The 26,514-nt window shown below is 39.7% G+C and overlaps 1 protein-coding gene and 1 long non-coding RNA gene across 15 annotated transcripts in view; one reads left to right on the top strand and one right to left on the bottom strand.

Annotated features, from left to right (window-relative positions):
• The window catches only part of SGCD (sarcoglycan delta), a 1,323,040-nt gene that overhangs the window by 1,266,710 nt on the left and 29,816 nt on the right, over positions 1-26,514 (top strand). The gene's annotated exons all lie outside the window — the stretch shown is intronic.
• Positions 1-26,514, bottom strand: part of LOC120581624 (uncharacterized) — a 57,956-nt gene that overhangs the window by 21,908 nt on the left and 9,534 nt on the right. The window contains exons 3-4 of one of the 3 annotated variants that reach the window (XR_005647352.1): positions 14,059-14,148; positions 10,519-10,712 (exon numbers count right to left, since the gene is read on the bottom strand). This is a non-coding gene — a long non-coding RNA (uncharacterized LOC120581624). Of the gene's footprint in view, positions 1-9,340; positions 10,713-14,058; positions 14,161-26,514 lie in introns of those variants that run through there. The other 2 variants (XR_005647351.1, XR_005647353.1) reach the window with 2 other exon arrangements.

Here is a 26,514-nt window from a genome sequence, read left to right on the forward strand (position 1 = left end):
TTATTTAGAAGCAAATCACAGACATCATAGCATCCATGAGCTATTTTTTGACCAATTTCTCACCTTGCCCAGTATACCACTGTTGTTATATGATAAATGCTTTTAAATTGTTCCATGTTTTTCAGAGTATAATATTAAGGCAAAACCAGACAGCTTATTTTGAAAGGGTCTAACAATGGTGGATTTAAAAAAAAAAAAAAAACCTTCCATAAACTGCACTGTATTATAAGACGACTATAGTATTTGTATGTACAAGTTTGAAGACATAATTTATGATGTGTAGACGTCTAAGTATGCTGTGCCCTCAGCTTCAGCGGGCAATGACCATGTGCCGACCATGTGTCAAACACCCACTGTGCTCAGCATAGTCACCCCTGTAAGGCACACAGGCAAGCTGAGGCATTGAGTGTGCTAAGTGATGGATCTGAGGCCAGTCAGACAGAATGGGAGCCAATTAAGGAAATATACTGTTCTAATGAAACATGACTTCCTATACACCTAAGCTTCCTCTCTATTAACATAACTCTGATGTTCTCTTTGTTAGATTTTACTTTGTCTATTCAAGTTGTCTTTGAACCTGAGTCCAGTAGCTACATGAAGTCTGGATATGTCTGACAAAAACCATGAAGAGAGACCTAGAGGGGAACAAGTGAGTTTAGAGTTAATTATTTATTACCATGGAAGTAAGGAAGGCAAGAAACCTTATTACATGGGCTGACCGCATAGAGAAAACCAGTGCATCCCACATCCCAGACTTCAAAAAAGAACTGCGTGATCTGACCTCAGAACTGTCATTAGGATCTTCCTACAAGTTTAAACTGTTAAACAATAATTTTTGTTTCTACCTTGAGAAATGGTTGTGCAGATGGAAATGAGAATGAGAAAGCATTCTTAACTTTAGGAATGCTCAGAGGCAGTTTACACATCTGCTAAATAATCAGAATACCAAGAAATCGACACCTCCACCAGTAGTGTAATAATGAAAAGGAAATGGTTTAGAGGTGGGAGAATATGACCTCTAATGGAGTTTCCCCTGACTAGTCACTTCTCTCTGGTCTTGTTTCTTCATCAGAAGGCTAGACTCTCAGAAATTTCAACTGACAGCCTGTAGATGTTTAGTTTAGCATACAGATTGTAATGTGTGTGTTTGTTTTCATTCGAATCAGCTGCCAATATTTAAAAACTGGGAGATTTCTCATCTTTTCTGGACACCTATTCTTATATGGCAGGACTTGAGAAACTCCCAATAGAGCTGTTACCTTCAGAAAGAATGGGCGACCTCATATTCTCCCAGTCCCCAGCACTTCTTCTTGTTCCCTTGACAATGAGGCTGAGGGCCAGTTGCCATTTGTCGCTGTATTTGCAGTGACTCCTGAAGTATTTTACTGTTACATTCCCTGCCTGATCACCGGAGATATTTGCAGTTACAACCCAGACTTTGCGAACTCTAAGGTCTCAGAGGTTCTGTGGTCACCTGGTGAAACAGAGCATCTCAAATGGCTAAGGTTGCGATATGTTGTCTAATTAAAGTTTCCCAGCAGTGGGAGCTTGGGCGTCCAAACTAGAGGACTAACCTTATCATGCAGGTCACTGTAATTTTCAGAGGAATTGCTGACTCCTGGATCTGGGAGTGAAGGTGAGCACCTTGGGGTCCTGCGTTCTGTTTAATTACAGCTCCCCTGCCTTAGCTCTGGCTTGGTAGTCAGCCATTTACTACAGCATTTTTTTTTTTTTAACTTCTTGGGTAATGATATTCAAATCTGAATGATAGCCAGCTAGAGTGTTCTGGCCACTTGCTTTATCATCTTCTGTTTGTATTGTCTTTTACAATTCTAAAAATTCTCTGCTAAATATCATTTGCTTTTCACACTAATCCTGTGAGAGAAGTGGAACATGCATTACAATACCTGTTTTACAAAAGTAAGGGAAAAATAGGATGTTATTAACACAGGTTTTTATATTTCAACTTTTCCCTTTAAAATCAGACCCTGATACTTGTTTTCAAAGCTATTTCCTAAATTAAAAATTGAAAACGTGTTTATTTAATTAAAACATCATTCTCCAAGGCCTTAAGACTTCCAGACTGCATTATCCTCCCTCCCCACTGAGACATAATTGAAGATTGATATGATACATTTTATTAATTAGGCCTGTCTGGTTTTCCCACAGAGAAAAAAGGAATATGTCATCTTTTATGCCCGCTGATTTAAATAAAAATCCACTTGGATTTAGCCTTTTCATGCTGGTGCTAAACCAAAACGACCACGATGTGAAATGTGAAATATTTACCTTTATTTCATTCTCTGGAAGAAAATGTGAATTTTGGTAGCGAAATATATTTTCCTGGAGCACTGAGAAACTAAATATTATGCAGGATTTTTGTATTCTGATTGGCTGACTTGACTGCAAATCAGTCAAAATGAGTTAGGTGGAATCTTTAGAAGGAATACAGAGAGGAGTGTGCCTTTGCCTTGGTATCAGAGGGCACTGCTATGTGTGTACATGCACGTGTGTGTTGGTTAATTTTATGTGTGAACTTGACTGGGCCATGTTGCTCAGACATTTGTTCAAACATTAGTCTAGCTGTTTCTGGGAAGTTTTTTTTTTTTTAGATGGGATTAACATTAAAATTAGTAGACCTTAAGTAAAACAGATTACCCACCATAAAGTGGGTGGGCCTCATCTAACCAGTTGAAGGCTTTAATAGAAGAAGACTGACCTCTCTTGGAGGAAGAGAGAATTCTGCCAGCAGACTGCCTTTGGACTTGAATGGCAACTCTCTCCAGCCTACCAGCATACCCTGGACTTGACAATGTCCATAATCTTATGAGCTAATTCCTTAAAATAAGTCTCTCTATATATCTGTAGCTCGATCTATACACACACACACATACACACACACACACACACACACACACACACACACTATTGGTTCTGTTTCTGGAGAAACGTGTGTGAGAGAGAGAGAGAAAAAAAACAATTAAGACTCTAAACCAGGAGTTGACAAACATTTTCCATCAAAGGCAATAAGGTAAATATCTTATGTTTTGAGGGCCATATGATTTCTGTTTCAAGTAGTCAGCTCTGCTATTGTAGCTCAAAGGCAGCCATAGACAATGTGAAAACAAATAGAAATGACTGTGCTCAAATAAAATTTTATTTATAAAAACAAATAGTAAGTTAGATTTGGCCCTCCACTTTACACTTTAATGATGCCGTCTAACAAAGTCATTGCAACAGTTGTGGGTTGATAGATCAAATATTGAGCATTTACCATATGTCCAAGCATTTTATGGTGCATAATGTATATGCATTTCAACCACTACTCATATGTACAAGATATAGGATCCTTATTTTTCTATAGCAACTTAATACCTAATTTTAGCTTTCCTTCCACCAGAGTAACAAAAATAAACTACCAATTGGGATACCCAGAATAATTTTCCCAGGGTTGATCTTGCATAAAAGGAGCATGTCCATATAAACACTTTATACCTTCTGCCCCTACTGGTATCCGATGAAATGTCTGTTGTCTCATCTGGTTCCTGGTCATTACAGATCACCACCGAGACACCCCTACTTCTTATCTGCATGGCTTCTTTACATCCAGAGATGCTTTGCGCTATCTGCATGATCACTCCTAACAGTTTTTCTGTTCTCACCTCACATGGGGGCAAAGAAAACTCTTTTTAAGAAGTTTTGTAGCCTTACTGCCCGAATACACCAGTTAAGTCAATCTTACCCAGGCTCTTGCCCCTCCTGGGCTCTTTCTAACATTGAGATAAATTGAATACCAAAAACCTATTTCTCGATTTTTTTTCCTCTTCTCCAGGCTCAGCCACTGGAGCAGGGTACAGGAACTGGCTAATGCCTAAGTTGCCAGCTCTACTTCTATTTCTCATTCCTCCCTAAGTGCAGTCGACTTTTTTCTGGTCCAGGAGTGAGGAAATCTCACTCTGACTCATCGAGTCATGAGTCATTGCCAATCCCCTCATCTGCTAAACTTTCCAAACCCAAGGACAAAAGTCTCCTATTTACTCTGCTTTCTTTCATGGTATCTCTTCTCAGAGACAGTGGGCAAAACATGCCTTGGATGGCAGAAATGTCCAAAGTGAGAAAGAAAATATCACTGGTAAATATTTGATAATACTGTCCTGTCACATTTAATCCTCACTATGTCCAGAGAAAAGTGCATCTTTATACCTGTCTTACAGAAGTAGAAACTAGAGTGTAGAAAAACTGAACCACTGGACCAAATTGTAAACTCAAAAATCAAATGTAGGTCATCCTGAACCAAAGCCAGGATTTTGAATCTCCAGTGGGTTATAGGAACCCAGTGTTTACACAGGATGTTCTGCTGTTGAAGTAGACTGCAATCTGTGGAGTCTGACAATTCGTGAGGCAAGATCAAAGGAAAATGGGCAAAGTGGTCTCTTAGTGGGAAATGGTGGTATAGGCAAAGGCTACAGGTTTAGAGAGAACAAATTACTGTGTTAGGGTAAGACTTCCCGAAAGCTATGCTAGTTAAGTTCAGTCTTCAAGGACTGATAGGACTCAGTTGATGGGGATGGATAAGTTATAGGGAGGAATTCCATATCTTCCTGTCTTTCATGGACATCAGTACATGTCCAGTCTCTTGAATGAGCCACTGGTTTTAGGTGTCAGTACCTATCCCAGTGACATGAAACACATGTATTTTCTTCATCCCCAACCATGAGGCCTTTCCAGATGCTGGCCAATTCTTAACCATTTATCCTCTCTTTTGGGTATCTGGGAAATTTTAAGACGTTCCTTGCCTTGAGGTTCTGTGGAACTGTCCAGGTGGAGCCAGAAGAGGAGGCATTATCTCCCTACTCACACCACTCAGTCATTGCCATTCAGGCACCAAGAAAGACCTGAAAATTCACAGTAAGACCTCTGGTTTCCTCTAATGATATCTTTGAAGCCAAGAAGTGGTCAGTTTTGTTCTGGGAACGCTCCCAAAACCCATCTGGAGTTCCAGTTAGCTAACCCTCTCCTTCTTGTCCTTGGTCCAGCGTGCTGGAGCCCTTGGCCACAGGCAAGATCTCAACTTTGAATATGTTCCCCCTCCAGTTCTTGTTTTCACAGCCATTTGTTGAACTGTTTCGTGTAGAAAAACTCTTCTTACACATGCTTGGAATTTCCACCCTGTTTTCTTCTTACTATTCTTATATTTTTGGCTTACCACATAGACCAACAAACAGAAAATAAAATCCTCTCTCAAAAGATTAGATCTTGTAATTAAATACCTCTGCTTTCAAGAATCTATTTTAGAGCTGTAAGTGAAGAATCTGACTCATTGTCCTGGGGTCTCTTCAACCCCTTTACTCTTTCTCCCTACCTTTCACCCACATGCACACACACATGCACACACACATGCACACACAGCAGACATGGAAAGCCATCCTTGTTTCCAGAAGTGTAGGTCTCTGGCTGTTTGCTCTCTGGACTTAATAAATGGCCATTGGCAGTTGTGCCTTTTTTCATGTGGGTGACAGCTGAGGAACTTTTCGAGGTTTCTTTTTTTGAGATGATGAAAATACAGTTGTGGTGATGGTTGTACAACTCTAAATAGAATTAAAGTAATTGAATTGTACACCTTAAATCAGTAAATTGTGTGGCATGTGAATTATATCTTAATAAAGCTGTTTAAAAAGATTACGTAGAAAAGAAAAAGAAATGGCATCGCTCTCTGAGGATGCCTCTACTTGGCCTACGGAATTCCAACTCGTTCTTTAGGAAACAATTCAGACATTACCTGTTTCCATGAAGTTTTCCTTGACCAGCCAAATGTGAGGTAATAGTCCCTGTTATGTGCTCAGATTATATCATTAAATTTCCTTGTCACATTCTGTTTCACACTCTGTCATAATTGCTTCCTCACTGGACTGTGACCTTTGTGAGAGTAAGAATCACTTTCACTGTGTCCCACTGTTATATCCCCAGTGCCCAGAAGAGCACCTGGAAGATAGCACAGAGCAGATGGATGGATAGATGGATGGAAGCATGACCTACCTGCCAATATGCAGTTTAGGTCTTTACTTTCATGGTATAAAAGCTAATGGAAGCTAACAAGAAGGAATTTTTCCCTCTTAAGTCAGGAGAAGAGAGATGAGGATGTTACCATTCAGACTGGTCATTTTGTTTTTCAGAATCTTATTTTTTATTTTTTTGAGTGGTGTGTAATGAAAATTTTCTCTGGGGATAGTGGCTCATCTTGCATTTGCTATTATAATTGACCTAGCTGTGTCGTCCTGCTGTTCTCCCTGCTTGTTTATAAATTAGAGAACATCTTTCAACTTAGTGGGGGAGCTCTATTTTAATACAGGAACAGTAAGATGGAACTATGTGTAGGACAATTTAGAGACATCATTGTAGTTTGAATGAGATGTCCCGCACTTCTTTTTCAAGTCATGAAATCATTCGCCGGGATAAGACGAAATAGAATCAGAGCTTTTTTGCAGCACTGACAATTTTTAAGTAGGCTAGAAGCAGGGATAACGTGTTGATAAAATGAAGAATTCTCTGGGTGACCAGTTGTTTCCTCTTCATCTATTCACTCCCTAATGGCTTTCACAGTGGAATTATATGGCCACCAAATCAGTATCCCACACTGAGCTTAAAAAATATGCCATCTCTTTACCAAAACATAACAATCAGTTGGAAGGTGCCTCAGATGCCACCTGGTCCAACCTGCTACTAATGCATGAGTCCATTCCACTGTGTTCTGAACAGATGGTATTCAGCTTGTTCTTTGTGCATTTCTAGTGATGATTACTCATTACTGCAGGAGACAACTGATTTCCCCACTGGATGATGGCATAGAAAGTTTGTTTCATAGGAGCAGTCTAAAAGTGCCTAGTTCTGGAAACACACCGGTCTTAGAGTTGTGGCTCTGATAGCTAGGTGCCCCTGGGCAAGTTACTTAATCTCTCTAAGCTTTATTTCTCTATATATCCAAAAGGGATGTCAGTAACATCTGACTCATTATATTATGAGAATTAAATGAGAAAATATATGCAAAGCATTCAGTGTATTACCTAACACATAGGAAATACGCAATAAGTAGTAGCTTAAAAATCAATCCAAAAGTTCTTAGAAGGATTTAAGATTAATATGTGCTTATAAAGATCAAGAATAGAGTGAGCTATAGCTACCACAATTATCAAAGTCATGACAGTGTCTCACTTTAACATGTATGGCATCCTGTGACTCTACTTGGATTTGAAATGAAGGTTTCTGAACTTTGAGTTAAAGAGACTCAAAAATGAAGAATTACTAAGCACAGACAATTATGCATTGGAAATTCTCTGATACTTGTCTACACATAGTGGTGTGTGTGTGTGTGTGTCATGACATAGACTGGGCTACTTCATTTTCTTAAAAAAGAAAAATTGGAAAAGAAGAAGGTGAAAACTCCTGGAGAGTCCTGTCTGTGCCCCTTGGTCATCTCGCTTTGCCAAGCCCACTGTTCCTACTGCACTAGCTAGTGGATACCACCAGACAACACAAAATCAAATCAATTAGTTTAGAAGGAAAGACCATTTCTTTCCTATCGGTACCTGCATATGGAGTTTGAAGACACCAGTTGTGATTTCAGTTAATTTTTTTTTTATGTTTCTAAAGCTTGAAATTACCTAGCTCACCAAGGTAATAATTGGAATCACTGCCTGATCTCTGAAAGAAATTGGCTTCTCAGACAAAAGACCATCGTTCTTGATTTTTCTGAATTACCTTCCATTATAATCAGGAGATATCCTCACAAATAAGAGAGCCGCGAGTTAGAACCTAGCTCTTAGTTCAGCAAACCAAGAAAAAAATAAGGTTTCGATGACTCCCCAAGTTCCATAATCACCCACTTTTACTTCTTGAAAGATGAGTCAGCACCAGAGCTCGTTTCTTTAAAGTGGCCATGAGAAACAGGGGACAAAGCTCTTAATAAATATGTGAGAGTACTTCTCAGGTGGTCCAGGATTTCTCAGTATTTCCCACAATGGCATTAATCAGTCAGAGTCACCTACCTAATTTAAAGCACGTCTCGTTCGTACACGTGTGCTAAACATAAGGCCAGCATGCAATGGACTTCCCAGTAACCAAAAGTGAGGCCCTCAAGGTTTCTTTTAGGACCATGAGGTCATTACTTTATGGTCATCAACTTTCATCTTGTTGTTACACCACTGCCTCCAAATACAAAACACCATTGGGTCTGATTTACCTGGATAGAGGCATTGGTGCGCTCAGGAAGAATATGAAGGTTTTCGGGTTTTTTGTTTATTTCTTTGTTTTTATGAAAGCACTTTAGGGAAACCCAGGTTTCTTCCTCCAGTGAATTTAGCCAATTCCTAGAACAGATGTAATGACTGATTTCACTTCTCCTTAACTCTGAGTTTAGGAACCTTGCATTCCCTCACCTGGCATATTCGTGGTCTCACCCTCCAATTCTCTTTATCAGGATAACACCGGCTTATCTCAAACATCACCCATTCCTGGATTTCCCCCAGCATCTCAGCATCTGTACCATTGTATGTAACCTGCACTGTCTTATAATTTGCCTGCTTGGCCACCTGTCCGTAGGAGACTGTGCATTCCAAACCTTTGTACCCTCAAGTACATGGCACATAACTTTCCACTAAGGTTTTGTTGAGTAGCTTTGACAGAAAGCAAACTACTCTAATTGAGGTATATATTTTTTTCATTCAACACATATTTATTGAGTTTTGATACCTAAGGAAAAGAAAATTATAAGAGAATAAGGTTCCAAAGTCAGCAGGACTGAGAGAACAAATTACAGCAAAAAAAAAAAAAAAAATCCTGGAAATTTCTTAAATTGTGCCTTTAGTAACATGGTTTTATGTTCAAATCTGTACCATAATTCTAATGCACTCTAAGGTTTGATAGCCACTGAGTTAAAGGAAGGAACTAAGAGTCATCTAAATGCACCTATCTGGGCGGCCAAACCATTCTGCAGCGAAGTAACTATTAAGCTCCTAACCACGCGTCAGGGAGTGGGTGTGCTGCTTCCACTCACCTGCAGGTTTCTTTTAACCTTAGGTCCCTACCGCCTTAGCACACCTAGCAATATTTGTTTTAAGAATTAAATGAGATAATAATTGTAAAAATATAGCATAATCGGGGCAATCATTTCCTAAGTTATATATAAATGTCTAATCACTATGTTATACACCTTAAACTAATATTATATGTCAACTGTAATTGAAAAAAAAATTTTAATTAAAATTTAAAAAAGAAAAACATTAAGAGGGGAAAACACATAGCATAGGTCCTAGCACCTCATGAATGCTTAATAAATGTTTGCTCGATTTAAGTTTAAATCTTAACTTGATTGGAACTACATACACATCTGTCTTTGAAAATTATAGAAAAGAAGTTAGCTACTTGTATCTTGGTTATTCTTACTGGCTTCACTGACTGGCTGCCACTGTCTGTCCTGGGTCTTGGCCCTGGAGCCCAAGAAGCAGACAGTTTGGTTCTAATGACAGCGTTTGCATTGACTACATGAATCATGCAACTATACAGAGTATGACCATGTTTGCCAGCCACAGAGGCAAGATGGGTAGTTGAGGCAGATGTATATCTGGCTTTGGGGAACTCTGGGTCACATATAAAAGTCACAGATTAAATAAATAATTACCGAAGGGTGACTTTTGTGGAAGAGAGATGTCCGAGTGGCCGAGATGCCTATTACAGTCTCGTCTGAGGGTCAGTAAAGACGTCCCTGAGAAAGTGATATTTAAGATAAGTAATTAGCTAAAGGAACAGTGGGGGGCAGTATCGAGTAGGGGAATGGAGGAAGATCAGAGATGAGAGACTGTGAAGAAGTGGAAAAAGTCCAGTCTGGTTGGAATGTGGAGAGCGGGGTTGGCATTGCCTCTCCCACCCCGTCATGTGTGCCTGACTAAAGCCCATCCTTGGTTCATCTCATTCTCTGCCGATCTCTTTCTTCTCTGAGGCAGCAGATAATGACCACAGAAAGGTACGGTCATGTTAACCAGCTCTCTCTAAGGTCATGAGCCCTAACCTCAAGTGCAGTGCAGAATCCCTGCACTGTGTCTACAGTGCATTCCTGTCATAGGCCCCTAGAGTCACTTCCTACCTCTCCTTTCTCTTCAGGCCTTCAGCACTCACCTCCGTTGCTCTGCCTCCCTCTCTTCTCATGGCTCTTCTTTTTCATGAAAAAGTAGATGCAGTCAAAGAACTTCCACTCATTCTTACCACAAGATCTACCTGTGTGCTTACCATTTGCCTCCCTCCAGTTACCAGGATTAATGTCCACGCTTCTCTCTCAAGCATCCCTCCCCTCCACCCCTGCAATAGAACCCCATTCCCGTACACCTATTCAAAGATATTAGTCCAAGAATTGACCATCGTCCCTTCACCTGTTCCCTCCAGATCATTCCTATCCGTAGTCAAATACACTTTCATCTCCTAACCAAGAAAATTAAAAAAAAAAGAGAGAGAAAGAAAACCTTCCCTTACTTCCATATTACTCCTGGCAATTACCCCATTTATTCTTCACCCTATAGGAAAACTCCTTGAAACAGTTGTCTCTATGTCTTCATTTCTTCATTTCCTTCCCCACTGCTTTTTCTTGATCCGCTCCAGCAGGCCTTCTCCACCACTCCTGAGAACACTTGCCACATTCATCAGACGATTACCAGAGATGAAATGACCTTGAAACATATAAAGCTTATGCTTCAGTGATCCTCATTAATGCCCTTGCAAGGCACTATTCTAGTTTATAGTCTATCTCTTAAAGAGAGTCCCCAAATTATATAAACTTTGGACCTCAAAATGCCTGGATTCACACCTCATTTCCACATTGCTGTATTCAATGGCCAATTCTTTTAGACCTTTTCTTACTAAATCCATCAGCAGCAGCATTTGACATCACAGATCGCACCTTCATTCTTAAAGTTTTTTTGCGCCTGGTGCTCTTTTTGTAGATGTCCCTCCAATTCTACTGGCCTCTCCTTCTCTTGTGTATGGGGAACATATGTAGTCTTTGGCCATGTCTCCTCTTCTCCCTGCCCTCTGGTCATTGTTATGGCCCAGGACCAGTTTCATGGTTTTAAATACCATCTGTATGCTGATGACTCTTTCATTATTTATCTCCAGCCCAAGACTTTTCTCCTGAACTCCAAATAGTTACTCACTTTCCCTGTTGGATGTCTAATAAGTATCTCTATTAGACAAATACTAACTTTGAGCTTCTGATTTTTTTCTAACCCTGTCCTCCTATAGTCTTTCCTGTCTCAGTAAGTGGCAATTTCATTCTTCCAGTTACTCAGGAAAAGAAAAAAATCTATGTCTTTCATGTTTTACATCCAATTTGTCAGAAATTGCTTCCATCTTAAAAATAATATCCAGCATCTGACCACCTTTCAACATTGTAACCACTTGCTCTCCAACCCCCTGCTGCCATTATCTCTTGCCAGAGTTACTGCAATAGTCTGCTAACTTCCTGCTTCCACAACTGACTGTTTATATTTTCTATATTTCAGTCAAAGTCAGATCATATCACTTCTTTACTCAAAAGCATCTAAATGGGAGGAGGGACTGGAGTTAGAGAGGGGAGGCAGGGACACCCAAGGAAGACCAGATGGTGAAAAGCCTCTGAAAAGATTTGAAAGGGGACTTAGCCAGATTTTCATTTTAAAATAATGTTTTTATAATACATTCAGACCTGGAAGAATGGAATCACAGGGTATCTAGTGCCCTCTAGAATTACAGAACTTGGAGATATGGAATAACCAATATTGTCATTGATATTTACAATGAAAGCAAAAAAAAAAAAATAGCATCTGTGTGCATTAACCATGTTCATTTGTTTTTTAAATAAGGTTTTAAATATATTCAGTCTCTCCCAATTCTTTATACTTTTAACAATAAAGGTAAAAATTTTTAAAAATTAGCTAGAAAGAAAATCCATAGAACCAATTTAGCTTTATTTTTGTTGAGATTATATTAGAGTTGTTTCTGTGATTTAAGTCACAGAGACTTAAATGATTTTGCTCTCTCTATTTGCCTTATTTATGAATGAGGCACATGCAGGTAAACTTATCAGTAAGTTGAAAGTGCCTAATCCTTCTCTGACTATACACGTATTTGTGTTGGGTATTTCAGAATGCTAATAGAAATGAAATGTTGACTTAGCACTTCAACAGTTGGTTAAAGCCATGTTTAAGGACCGGGTGACTAAAATTTGCTCCATTCATGCCAATATGCTTAGGGTTAATTTTCCGCTCCTAAAGGTACAGAGCTGCATTTCCAGTCCTCTTAACAACTCATTTCTCAGCTGAACATCATTCTTTCCATGAACTCTTTTACCCTTTTATCATAAATTCTACCTGGGTATCAAGTTAACAGTCCAGCCAAAATGTGGATGTGTTTCCTCCCTAAGTCAACTCCAAACAAACCCCGGGAGAAATGTATCAAAGCCTAACCCAGTGAAACCAAAGCCAAAAGAATCTAACATTCTTTGGAAAATAATTATCAATAAGACAATATGGTTTTTGCTTTTAATTCTTCAGAAAACTCCAGAGTCCGATTGACTTTATATAGCTTCTCTTTCTGATATGGTAGGAGTTCTATCTGAGATGAAATTAAATATGCAAAGTTTAATAAAGTCAGACTTTACTATTTTAATTCAGGTCTTCTGTTACTCATAGTGGAAGACAGTTCTCATGGGTTTCTGCGTGTCACGTGAGCGAGGCACTAACTGCCTTTTGTTTCAAACTCTATTAATACTCAGGGATGTTTATACAGTGGACAGATTTAGGAAATAGAGATAGTATCTCCCTTCAGAGAAGAGGGCAGCTATGCTTACTACCTGGTATAATAACAGTATCTCCCTCCAGGGCTAAGGACAGACAAATAACTGCCTATTAAAAAAATATTTAGGTTCCCTAAGCTCAGGGTTTCTCTCCTGCAACATAAGCAACTGCATCTGTAGACATCCACCTGGGTTCATCTATGTTGCCCCCATTTCATGAGTTTTGGGACAAGGGAAAGCGACAATGGCATGATAATGTTTATGCTGCTTGCTGTACCTGTGTCTTCTGCCAGAATTCATGAAATGGTGGCAGGGTCACCTTGTTAGCTGGCACGTAGGGCGAAATTTGAGATTCTTCGCAGTTACTGACAACTATGAAAAAGATATTTTTAAATAATATTTTAAAAAGGAAAAATAACACTGCTTTAAAATCTATAATGAGTGATTCTAGAATGTGAAACATAAGCCTCTGAGTATGCTCATACTATCTATCTATCTATCTATCTATCTATCTATCTATCTATCTATCTAATCTATTTATTTTTACTCAAGCTATTTCTTCTGTCTGGTATTTCCTTACTTCCATGTATTTAAGTCATTCAACAGTTGGCATTTGGAAAGTTTTCTGAATAGTGTTATTTTTTCATATACATGTAAGAAGTCAAAGGCTCATGCTACAAAAAGTGATTGAAATAAAAGGGTTCAACTTGAATCACATGATGTACTATTCTAGACAACAGTTTTAATAATTCCTTGTTCAACCATTTACTGCATACCTAATTTGTGCCAGGGAGAGTGTTAGATTTGAGGATACAGAAATAGGAAACTCTCAGATAATGAGGCACAAGAGTAAATGAATATAAAATAACGAGATAAAGATGAGACAAAATCCATGCCGACATGGGTTTTATAATCTCCCACCATTAATGCCTGACAAACAGCAAGGTGTCCGCAAACCGTGGCTTTGTACTGCTTTTGTGATTTATGAAACGATACCCAGCATCCCTTCCTGGATCATTATCATATACCACTAAGGGAAGAATAAACTATGTTGACCACCCAGACAACTGTACTAGTAACAACTTTAGTTGCAAGTGAAAGAACGCTTAATCAAGCAGACTCTTAAAAAGATGGGGGCAGGGATGGTAATGATTGGCTAACACAACTCAGAATTCCAGGGGGTAATATGCTTCACACATTTCTGGATCCAGGCACTCAAATGACAGAACTGAAACTTCACTTACTCTTTCCATTTCTGAGCTCTGTTTTCCCTTGTGTGGGTTTCATTCTCTTCCATAGTTATGTCACGATGCCTCCGAAGTTTCCATCTCATTCTTTAATTCACACTAGAAGAAAAAAAGAAACAATCTGTCCTCAGTGGTTCCAATAAAAATTGTGGTATTAAACCCCAGCAGCATGACTTGGATCACGTGCTTGTTCCTAAATCAATAATGAGTACCCACGGGAGTGCAATGCTCGGGCTGTCCAGGATGGGGCATATGGCTCTTCCTGGAGTTGGATGTAAATGTAGAACCACACAAACCATATTCCCTGAATGTATGGAAGGAGTGGACCTCCAAAGAAATTCTGGTTACAATATAACTAGATGAATGGGGAGCATAAAACAACAGGTGTCTCTTATCTTCCTGAATCTCTCTTATTTACTTAAAATGTTCAGATATTAAAACATTTCCTGAAATCACCAAATACTTATAGTAAAATAAGTAGGTTACTCAAATCTATTAGTAAAGCAGGTATCAATTCAACGATGATTGACAAGATATAGAATAATACCTTTATATTGCTGTAAATATTGGTCTAAATTACGTAATAGCATTAAAATATAGTGAAAGCTTAGCTGCACATTTTCTCACATTTTATTTTCTTAAATACAGCTAACAATACCTGTAGGATGCCTTTGTAGTCACTTTCAAAGTACCACCATTCAGCTGGTGGCAGGTTACCTATGTAAAAAAAAATTCTAAAGTCCTAGCCTCAAAACCATACCAGCTACTTTCTCCCTATTAACATCAGCCCAGGGAACCAAATGTGATGTGAGAGGCTGAGATTGATTGGAAGAACAGAACTGACATTTTAACTTTTCCTTGAAGGTTTTTAATTTATAATAATTCATGCATAGTAATGATTCTGCATACTTTTATTAAAAACTTCTACATATCAAATGCTGTTATAGGCTTCCTTAATGTGATAGTTAATCAAAGTTGATACTTCTTTTCTCACTAGTTAACGTTCTAATTTATAAATCGAGCCACCTTCTTATTACAATAATTTTATAGGTGAGTGCTGAAGAAATCCACTTGTGATAAGAAGTAAAATGTATTACTACAAAAGATATTTGCTAACTACCCTTCGCTGAAGGAGATTTTCGCTGCCTTGCCCACGTCAGGAATCACCCAGTTGGCTTTGACCAATGAAGTGTGAGTCAAAGTGCCACTTCCCATCAGAAACTTTAAGAGGCCTTGCTTATTAATTCTGCCATTTTTTCTCTTCCCCTCTGCCATATCAGCAAGTTGCTTTCGTAAGCCATTAAAATTCTGTGTCCTTGTTACTGCAGCATAACTAAGCCTAAACTGACTGAGAGAAATCCAATGATGTAAAAGGATTTTGTAACAGCTTACATGCGATCACCCTTTTCATCTAGAAAAAGAGAGCCTTGTCCTCCCACGTGAAGGTCAGAGAGATATAGCCTACGTAATTAGGCAGAACTCAGGATTTTGAGCATTGGTGACGAGCTATATGTGACTAGCTTGCATTGATTCTGCTTAAACAGTGTGTACCTCTCAAAAATGATGAGTTTCTTTGCCATGACTCTGTGATCACAGGTATTGTCCGTCATTACTTTGCTTTAAAGAACTCTAATACCTGATTTTGTGTCTTGGCCAGTCTTTTAATAAATCTTGCCCTTCACCACCATTTTGTAGTACCTCATTTTTATTCACAGCAAGTTCAAATATATTTACTAAACTACTCCAATCCACCTGGTGCAATCATATTCAATTCTGTTGGAAATCCTAAAGTAAAAGTCACACGAACGGTATATCTAAACCCTTATTTTTTTTTTATTTTTTTTATTATTTCTATGAAGGACACAGTAGCATAGTGTATTATCTACCATCTAGGTGTATAATCTCAAATTATATGTATCTATAGTAGGTACAGTTTCCAATCTGGAATAAAAAACAAGTGGATTTTTTTCTCAATTACATAAAACATCTGTTTTTCTAGAAAGCATAAACACACTTATTTAATTCAGGATATCACTATCCTCCCTTCTCACTCCAGTTATATGTTTCAGTTATGATGTGAGTACTGATATCATAACAAGTCTTCTGGTTAAATGGCAGTGGAGTCCCTGTCATTCTCCACCCATACTGACATCTGCAAGATGCCTTTATTTCTCCTGGTCTTTCAGTCATTGCTTGTGGCAGAATATCACTGCATCCCCCTAATCCTGACATGAGACCCCACACTCTGTCCATTCCCTACATCACATGCCTGCCGCCCCTAGGCAGTGGAAAACATTTTGCTTCTTCTTGTGCCATGCTCAGGGGCACACTGAAGTGCCCTCAATCTGTCTTTGGAATCCCTCAGGAAACCATTTCTTTCTGAGTTCTGATACTTTGTTAGCCTTTCCTGGGAAGAGGATGAGGGTACCTGTTTCTCTCTGCTCTCAGATGCCCCAGATTTACCTGGAGGTTTTGGCGGTCAGCACTTCTCTGCACTGGGACTTCTCTGAGACATAAAATAGGTACTTGGGCCCATTCTCAGGAATTCTTCATTGTCTAACTCTCCATCTTTTGTGACTTACTCATTCTCCCTTCATTCAGGAGGCTGTCGATTCAGTCTGGTGATAAATTACTTTGACTCTTCAAATGATTTTTAAGAATTCATTGTTTATAGCCTGATCCAGCCCTTTTGAGATCCAAAAGCCAAGAACCTGACTGTCTTACTGCCTGCAAACAGCTGTTTCATTCCTTACCTGAAGCAGTTTTATAGAAAACAATACCTATTACCTGAACAGGGAGAAGGGTTACAGAACAACAGGAAGTATTCCCAAAAAAGCATAATCATTAATTATATCAAGATATTATTCTATCATAAATACATATATACAAATATATGTAGGCATAGATAAGCAAAACACAAACTTTGGGCTCTGAGCACAGCATCTTTTGATCAAAGGCAAGACATTTTTATATGAAAATTAGTATTTGTTGTCATGGTGTTTCCATTTTAGAAATCTATGCCAACTAGCATGACACAGAACACATTATCTTGTTTCATGCCTATTCTATTCAATAAAATTACTTCTTTAGACTCAATCCTCTTCATTTATTATAATTATTAATCTCAGTAAAAAAAAGTGCTTGAATATACTCAAATTTTACACATTTTTGTGTATTATCAGATCTTACAATAAGGCCCCATCTTCCCTTTTAACAAGAAAACCATGATTATTCTAGACAACACTCTTGAGCCAACACAAAAAAACACAACCAAAATGAACATAATCAAATGAAGGATTCAAAAGAACACAATCAATGAAATGTGAAATATTTGCTTATAAATATTACTTTATATTTTATAATAAGCAATAAGTTATTCTTTTCTTCTTAGAGATAATCTTAACATGAGAGAAATTCTGAGCTAAATTATTGCACAAGTCATTAATGATGTAGATTGAATCAATAATAGTAAACAGTCACAACAAGGCGACTAAAAAAAACTTTTAAATGTCACTTTTTTTTCAAATTAGAACTGCGTCCTCGAAAAAGCAATTAATTAAGGGTCTAAAAAGTATTCTCTGTTTGGCTGTGTCGTTCCTAAGCAATTCACTTTATTTCTCTGAGTTGTATTTTCTTCAACAATAGAAGAAGGTATTGGACTATGTCAGTGTTTCCCAAAGAATACCAGTGGTGTCCCCTGAGATAATTGTAAGTGGTATATTGTATGACAGAGTAACACAGCCATTCCCTTTCGACTCTGCCATCTTGATTAAGGTAAAGTCTTGTCGATGCTAGTTTTGGAGTTTCCTAGTGTTACTTCAGTGTTAATTCTACTTTTTAAACAAACATAAACCTTGAATTCAGAGTTTCTTGGTATATAATAGTTTCTAGATAAAACTTTGTGCTGTTTTTATCATATTCTTGGTTACTTTCTTTATGACAAGAAATGTTGATTTTCCATTTTATAGTAGTTAGAACAGAGTTGCCTTTTAAAATTTAAGAAAAGCATTCACTTTAAAAAAAAATAAGTAAATGTTACGGCAGGTAGAATGTGCGTGACTAAATTTTGGGCACCACCAGAGAGGTGATCTACAAGGACTTTTCAAAGAGTCCAGTTTTATGCTGTTGTTTTTTTCTTTTTTTGTACTTAAATATATTTGGTATACAATCTTATATTGTTTTTATTAGTTTCCAGTGTACAATGTAGTGATTCAACATTTTTATACCTTACAGTGGGATCACCCCACTAATTCTAGTAATCATCTGTCACCGTGCAAACTTATCACAATATTATTGACTATTTATGTGTTGTTTTATGCTGTTTGGGTCAGGGTGAAAGACAGCATGGTGTCAGCTGGGGTTTCACCCTCCAGCTTCTGATGCAGTGTGCAAAGTGGTAAAATAAGCTTCAGAATATAAATAGGACATGTCTCTGAAACAACAGCTTACCTTGGTGTTTTTAGCAGCTGGATACACACACACAACCAATATATAAATAGATGTATTCAGGAACAGATGCCAAATTTACCTGAATTTGCAGGACAAAGCACTGGTCTTCAAACACACATATTGCTTGTTTTTGAATGGATGGAATTAAGCAGATAGGAAAGTCATCAGAGTAAGTTAGTAGGTACAGAATCTGGGATGTCCTTAAATTCAGGACACTATGCAGCGATCACTAAGACTATGTGGTAACAGAAACAATAGGAAGAGTTTGAAATTGCACAGTAGTTCCACTGTGAGCATGGAAGTGAGCTGACCACAACTAAACTGTGGGATTTGATCAAAAGGGAAAAGGGGCAGAGGGTTTCAGTGAGGCTTTGGTCCTACCTCCCTGCGCCCTCATTCATCTGGTAATGCACATCCTCTCCATGGAAAGAATATTTTGTGAAATCATCTACATGCGTATGAAGTAAGTACCTAGCAATTAGAGTCAGGTAACTTGAAGCCTCGTTACCTCTATCTTGGGAGAAAATATGGAAAAGAGCAGGGGAGAAGGGTTTTGTGCCGAAGACAAAGATTGAGAAGATTGAGTTCCTAGAGGAAGAATTCAGAGTAATATAAAGAGGATTAAAATGATCCTGTACACTTGAGAGCTTCTGGAGGTTTTTCTTTCCCTGAGCCACAAATTATATAAACAATGAATTTCGTTCTTGCATAACTATTGTTTCTCCCCCTTTTTACTCCCCAGCATCACTGCTAGGCAAAAACTGGGTGTGGAAAGAACAGAAATTTATTCTCTTGATGATCTGTGTTATGGGTGTAGGATGGAACTTCCTAGTGCTTATATTATTTCCCTCTACTCTGGGGAGTTGGGACAGGAGTCAATGTGAAAAAGCAAACTACATCCCTAAACTCTAATTTCACAGCCATCACTGCAACTATGGGATCTTGATAAAGTGTTCTTGCTTCATAAGCTCCCATTTTCTTATCAGTCTTGTTCACCAGAGATTACAGGAGATAATCTGGGCCTGATGAACAGGAAGTGCCTGGAGTATGGAGTCTTTGCTCCAGCCCTCTCTCCGTGTCTTCAAAAGTAGTAGTAGACAAAGCCAGAAGGTTTAAGAACAATTTTCAAAAGATACGTGTATTTCTGTGTAGACCAAGTCTTAATGGAGAATGCATGCTCTGTAAAAACTCAATCAATTGCAAAGTATTTAGAAAAACAAGACCAATTATGCCTCTCTGGGAAAACAATTTTTTTTTGGCCTGGGGGCAATATCACTTAGTTACACCAGATGCTTCAGAAAGTACCTTCACTTTCAAAACCCTGAGCAATATTTTGGGATGCTTCACAGAATGTGTTCCATGGGAATAGAGTTCTGGAACGTCCCACTTTAATAAATGCTGCTACGGCAGTAAAGATGGCTTCCCGCCAAGTTAACATTAAGTTCCTACAAATGTATCTTTCAATATCTTTCTCACAGAGCAGTCAGAGATAAGAGGGAAAATGTAGTTGGGAAAAAAAATAATAATTTTCTGATGCGAGCTGTTCTGGCAGCCACGAGCATCAACATAAGTACTTTTTAATCCGTCGTATTCTGCCAGAGGGTGACCCCCTCTGTTAGGAGTGGTAATTGCTCTACTTTACTTCTTGCCGTGATTTCAGAGAAGGGCTGTCCCCAGGCCCTGACCTGGCTTTGCTTAGAGACAGATCCCTGGGAGCTACTATTTTAGCTTTAATCCAGTACATGCATTTTTTTTTAAAACCAGGTTTTTATGTTTTAATGACTTCCTGAAACTCCCCAAAGTAAAATATATGATAACATGAATCTCGGCAGAGGCATGAGAGCCTAATAGTCTGGTCGGTTGTTGCAGGAGGGAGAAACACGACAGGCTCAGGCTTGGCAGGTCTTTAAGAAATGTTTAAAATGAGCCGTTGGTATGCGAGAGTGTTATGGGAGTTAGATAAGATAGTTATTATTTTTTTCAACTCATATTTGATAAATTAAGGTTGTTTTCCAGCCAAAGTAATGTTCCTACTTACTTAGTCCAATTAGGTGGAAAACGTTAGATGCGATTATTAGAAACTAGACAGACTCAGGAAAGGAAAAAATTTTTTTCAAATATACATATATACACACATACAGACACACACATACACACACATACATATATGCTTACTGGGTTTCTCACAGAATCCAAGGATCGGCAATTTCTTAGGAAACACGAGAGCCAAGGTCTGGGCTCTGCTCTGCTGGCTCTCCCTGCTCCCTGCTCCCTGCTCCGCAGTCCACACAGCAGAATAAAGCCATGTCTTCCCGATGCCCAGCCAGCCCTTGTGCTCCTCCCCACTGCTGCACGTGCTTTTCCCTTAAGCTGGCCTCCCCATTCATGGGCCCCTTCAGATGGGTCTCCCCAACCCTTTCTCCAGGATAGCCTAGTCTTCCACCCCGTTGCCCTCTATCCCCTCACTAGTTCTTTCGTAGTTCTTCGAATGACGGGACACGATCCTATTTGTTTACTTATTTATTATCTTCCCCTAAATTTGAATGGAAGCTTCATGAGGAGCTTGTTCACCTCTCAATGTTTATCATCTAGACATTGCCACATACGCTCAATAAATGCTGACAGAATGAATATATAAATGCAGGCTCAGCTGGAGCTAGGGATGACCAGGCAGGTAAACGGGACCATCATGAGCTAGGAGAGACTCCCCAAAATGTCCACCTCCAACTGGCTACCTTAAACAAGTTCTTGTATTTCCTCAAATGAGCAGGAGGATGCGCATAACACACTGACCTTGCCTTTGAGCTGCTTGATCCTAATTCTTTTGCCAATCCAATACCAGCTCAAGGAGCTAAATAATTGTGCCCTGCACAGAGGACCAGGTCATAGGTTCAGAATCATGTCAAATAAGTGCTTTCATTACCTACTCATTCTAACATAGATGAAAGGAACTTCAGGCTAAAAACTTGCTGTTAATATTTACAATTGACCCTCATTATTCACAGATCCTGTATTTATGAATTCACTTACTCACTGAAATTTATACTTCTTGTTGTTTTTTGGTCACTCATGGACATGGGCAGAGGGGCAGAATTTTTGAGTCGCTCAATGTACATGTCCCCAGCTAAGCTTGAACCCGGTGACTTTCTGCCTGATTGTTTCAGCTCTCATCACTGTAAACTAGCATCCTGTTTGTGGTCTGTTTACTGCCACTTTTGTTTCCAGTGATTTTGCTGTTTAAAATGGCCCCCACACATAATGTTAAAATGCTGTCTTGTGTTCCTAAGGACAAGAAGGCTGTAATGTGACTCATGGAGAAAACACATGTGTCAGATAAGCATCAGGCCTGAGATATAGTGCCGTCTGTGAGTTCACTGGTAATGAATCAACAATAAGGTGTCTTTAAACATAAAACAAGGTTATGTATTGATTGGTTGATAAAAACATATGACCAGAGGCTTGCAGGAACCTAACTTATATTTCTCCTAAGAGCAATAGTTCAATATTTGCTATTTCAGTGTTCACAGTGACTTTATAGAACATAACAATCATGAATGATGAACGATAAGAATCGACTGTATTTATTAACCTAGTGAGACTTACTTCAAGGGATTTTCATACCTATTTTTATTGATGATATCAAGTAGAACTTCCAGATGTTTGCTTAAAGCAAGTTTTTTTTTTTTTCAAAACAAGCCATTCAGAATACAAATCTTTGATGTAGAACATACATCCTTTCAAAAGATCATTTTTTTCTTTACTACTTGTTTAAATTCATCTCAGATTGTTGGTGTCAGGCTCGCGAGAACTATATGTACCTCCCTGAATACTTAGGGCGGAGCATCTATACTGTCCTATTGCTGACTAAAGAAAGAGGTTGTATTTCTCATAGTTCACTGTTGACAAGCCCAGGAAAGGGCTCACTGAGCTGTGACAGTTGACATTTGGTACACAGCCACTCAATCTTCATGGTAGTAAAGCTTTATGAAAGTGTGTTACATTCTTTGTAATACGTCTGGTCAGTCATCGTATTGCCTGCCACTTATCTTGGACTTAAAATTAATTAAGAACTATTAAGGGGAAAGGGAAGGTAGGGAATAGATAAGATGAATAATGAAGATTAAATTCAAGGAAATTATTATAAATTGACTGATTCTAGAGTAAATGGAAAGGACAAGAGATTATAGCCTTTACGGCTAGTAGAATCTCATCAGCAAAGGGCAATTTGGTTGGCGGAATCAAACTTCAAACTCGGCGAGGACTGTGGAGGGGACAACTGAAAAGAGAGGTGGATTCGTCACGCTTACACATTTAGGATTTACAAAGTGTCTTTTGTGGACCAGACTTGGCTTGCTCATCATGCTGGCTTTTTTCTGAACCTGAGTGACTAATCCATGTTGCCACATCATCATCAATCTGGCCTCATTCAGCAAACGTTTATTTGGAGTGACTACGAGAACCACGCGAGGTCAAACTTTGGGGATGCTGTAGAGTATAAAGCCGAAGTGTTTGGACTGTGGCAGCAGAGCACCTGAGTTTGAATCACAGCTCCGGCACTTATTCACTGTGTTGTCTTGGGCCAGTTAGTTAACCTGTCAGGGCCTCAATTTCCACGACTGTAAAGCATAGATAACAGTAGTGCCCACCTCCTAAGGCTGTTCTGAGGATTAAATGAGATAATCCGCGTATCGGTGCTTAGCACAGTGCCTGGCATAGACCGAGTACTTGTCTGAGAGACAGAAGGGTGGCCACTGTGCCAAGACGTCCTCAGCAAAGGAAGAGTGTGCTACAAGATGAGGTAGGCGGGCCAGATGCTCCAAGGCCTCACAGGCAGTGCGGTCAGGATTTTAAACTGCTTAATTGCATTTAGGAAGGCTATGCAGGTTTTTAAACAGGGCACTGACAATACTGTTTAGAGGAAAACAGTGTTTGTTCTAAATATAATTTCTATAATGTCTTATCTTTTTTTTACTGGAAAAATTGCAATATAGCCTCAATACTTTAATTCCCTTCCATTCTCTTGGCCTTTGAGCTACCCCACAGTGCTCTTAACACCCTGACATGAAATTCTGTGATGGCCCACTGGCCTGGCCTGGCGGTGATGATGATGGTGCTGGTGGTCCAGGTGTTCACAGTAACTGCTCCCTTCACTGTGCTTACCCGTGTCAGGCTCACATGCGTTATTTTATTCAAACCTCATAACTACCTTTCAAGGTCATCTCATCCCTTTTTTATGGATGAGAAACTGAGGCCTGAAGTCTTGTAACTAGGTGTTCTGCTCCAAGGCTGGCTGGCTTCTCACTGATTTCCAGGGGGACCTTGAGTGTGACGGAGAGAGGGCCCTGAAGTCAGACAAGCTGTCTTAGCTCTGCCTCCCACCTCTGTGCCTCAGTTTCCCTATTTGAAAATTGGGACTAAGACCTGTTTCACAGAGTGGTTGTGCGGAACTGTCGTGGCATTAATGAGAAGTGGCCGGAACAGTGCTGGGCACAGCGTCAGCACACCACACGTGTCCCACTGTTCGCTTCGTTGCCTCTGAGTGTGTCATGCACGCAGGAAACCTCCCAGCCCTCTGCAAAGGGCTGTCCCCTTCAGTCCTGCGTCTGCTTCCTCCAGCCTCCACGGAGGTGGAGCAGGGGAGCTCTGTGCCCACATTCAAGAAGCTGAGCCCCAGTTCCTCCTAAACTAGACTTCTCCAAATTATGCTTTTTAATTAAACCTTTCAAGGTTTAATTAGGAAATGACATGAGTCATCTTCGTTTCTGAAAATGTATTTATGGTTTGTCTAATTAGGTAGGTTTCATATGATTTCTCGTCATGTGTAAAATTAACATGTTAAATATTTTTAAAAGGAAAACATCTAAAGCATTTTACCTGAGCATCAGGTAGAGAGCAAATATAAAGGTCAAAGGAGTTCCACCTAAAGCAAGGCTTGGAAAAGCTGGGCTGGTTTCCAGTGCGTCACTTTACATGGGTTGCCTCAAAGACATACTTGTTTGTCTCTTCACCTACACTACATCTAACCATGCAGCCTTTAATGGGGCCTCACTGCCTGGAGATAAAATCTAGGTTCCTCCTCCAGATACCTTACTCCAATTACAATGGCCACCCAATCTCATGTGTACTATCCTGCAGCTGCATCATACTCAGGGGCTGACTGACCGGAGGACGCCCACCCACGTGATAGAAGACAATCTACTTTAACTGGGGCCTATGGACATATTAACCTCATCTAAAAAATACCTTCACAGGAACAGCAAAAATAATGTTTGACCAGCCAAGGTGACACATAAAATTAACCATCACAGACTGTAACCTGTATGAGGGCAGATTCAGTCTAATATTACTACCTGTTCCACCTAGCACATCGTATGCCTTTAATAATTATGTACGAGTGAATGTAGAGCACCTCAGAGTGCAGTGCCCATATGTACAATCAGTGGTAGATGACGTTATTCTTCATAATTGAAAATTTTAGTAGTGTTAAGATATGAGAGACAGGAGTTAGCCAGGACCCAGGACTTAAAATAGATATACAATTAAAGGAGAGTTTTTATAACATCTGCTAGTCACAGCTATTTCCACAAGGTCTCTAAGGGGCGGGAGGAAGCACGGAGGAAGGGATGGATGGATAGATGTATATGACAGTAAGTAAGGAGGCCCTTTTGGCATAGGCCTTAGGCACAGAAGACGAGGGCAGTCAAAGGGACATTTTATTGCTAGCTATAAGTTTTTGTGTCCAAACCCCAAACTAGGCTTTAATAAGCAGAGCTGGACCACTTAGGTAAGAAGGGTCCCTTTAGAGTCCTGCCTAGAGAGAAACATTTTCGGGGCGGGGTGAGGGGCAGATGTGTTACTGCTCCGGCCACACCGATTCCAAATGTTCTGGTTCCTATCATCCTGGTAACATTACCTTTTCTGTGAGAGGGAATGGGGAGAGGCAGAATTTGGAGATAGCCACACCTGTACCCATTACTTTTTATCGAAGCCTTTCAATGAATAGTCACTGAGTATTAATTCAGCAAATATTTATTGAGTAACATGTGGCAAGTAGAGGCTACAGACAAAAAAGTAATAAATATTAGGTAAATACTAAGGAAAGAAAGAGTAAAGATAAGAGGATGGTGAGCACCGGGAGGATCTCCTCGTGAACGGTGGACAGGGAGGCGCTCTCTAGCCCACTGACATTTGAGCAGGCACCTGAAGGAAGTAAGGGAGCGGGCCATGTGTATATTTGGGGACTGTGTCCCAAGCAGAGGAAGCTGTGAGTACAAAGTCCCCCAGCGGGAGCACGCCTCGTGTGTTCAGGGAACAGCAGGGTAACTGGCGTAGCTCAAACCAAGTAAGCAAAGGGAAAAATGTGCAGAGGAGGGTGGAAGAATGTGCAGAGGAGGCTGCAAGGCATTTTAGATGACCGTGAAGACTGGAGCTTTTACCCTGGCGGATGGGTTTCCACTTACAGATTTTGAGCCTAGCAGGGTTGCTAAGAATCTAAGGTGTCCAGCAGAGGGCTGTATTCTCCTTAAGACCTGTACCCTGACCCAAAGGCGCATTCTCCTAAAAAAAAAAAAAAAAATGGGTTTATTTTTGAATTGCTGCTAGGCCTGCCTGCATGCCAAGGATTGCTTTGGCCCAGACATGCCGCCTTTAAAAATTTTAGCTTCTGAAGGAACGCAAGGAGGAAAGCAAGGAGACCAGTTAAAGGAGCTCTTGGAAAATCCAGAGAAGACAAGACAGTGGCATGGGCCAGAGTGGTAGCACTAGACATTTCCAGAAGGGCCTAGATTTCGAACGTATATTGAAAGCAGAGACAGCAGTGTGTGGACATAAGAGAAAGAAAGGAATCAGTGATAACCCCAGTGAGTTGAGCTGAGTAGCTAGAAAGATGAGGTTGTGGTCAACAGAGGTGGGGAAGGCTGCGAGCGGGGAGCGGAGACGGGCTGGCGGAGCAGAAACCAGAAGTTTGGATCGCCCGTGTCGAGTCTGAGTTAGCGACAGATGTTC

The sequence above is a fragment of the Pteropus medius genome, unplaced genomic scaffold, assembly GCF_902729225.1.
Source record: "Pteropus medius unplaced genomic scaffold, Ma_sr-lr_union100, whole genome shotgun sequence".
In the NCBI taxonomy this organism is placed as follows: Eukaryota; Metazoa; Chordata; class Mammalia; order Chiroptera; family Pteropodidae; genus Pteropus; species Pteropus medius.